Here is a 774-nt window from a genome sequence, read left to right as displayed (position 1 = left end):
CCCGAACCCTTCAAAAACCAAAATTCTGAGCAAGAGAGCTAACAAGGGAGCATGTGACAACTGGCCAACCTAGGGCACTGCCTCTCCCTCTGTCCCAGGCAGACAGGGGTCTTGGATCCAGGACCTTGGGCTCCAAAGGGCAGCAAGGCAACTACTGGGCTCCAGCTCCAGCTCCTTTTTGCATTTTTTGGTTTTCTTCCTGCTCTCTCCCTTCCTGGGCTGTCATTCTTCCAAGGAAGTGGGCCAAGCCCACCTGATTTGCTTCAGACTACATGGCGCATCAGTGGCTGAGCAGGGAATTAAAACAACTGAACCCACATTCTTTGACTTCTGAATATCTTCCAAACCAATATGTAACACACTCTCCCAAAGGACTTCAGGAGTTTCACAATTCATTGCTTACCTTTCCTTTAATCTATTTTTCAAAAGCATTGTATCTTATATAAACAAAGATCAAATAAACTCTTCATAACAATGAAAATACTGTACATTAGTTAATCATTAGCTCCATTAACTGGCTTACCATACTTTCTAATCTTGCTTTATGCTGTCTTTTCTACAGCTCAAATGATTTAATAGTGGAGAAAAGTTTACTTGCTTTGTTTTTAGCCCTAATAATAACCTTTTTTTTTAATTATGATTTTTATTTTTTATGTTTATGTGGATTGTTTCAGATGTGTTAAAGTCACCTGTGCCCCCAAGCCAAATCCAGAATGCAGAGCTCCTCATGGACTGAATCTAGCCTGCAAAGAACCTCCTGGGCTACAAATCAGA

The sequence above is a fragment of the Alligator sinensis genome, unplaced genomic scaffold (genome assembly GCF_000455745.1).
Source record: "Alligator sinensis unplaced genomic scaffold, ASM45574v1 scaffold1308_1, whole genome shotgun sequence".
Classification (NCBI taxonomy): Eukaryota; Metazoa; Chordata; order Crocodylia; family Alligatoridae; genus Alligator; species Alligator sinensis.
Note: the sequence above shows the minus strand (reverse complement) of the source record.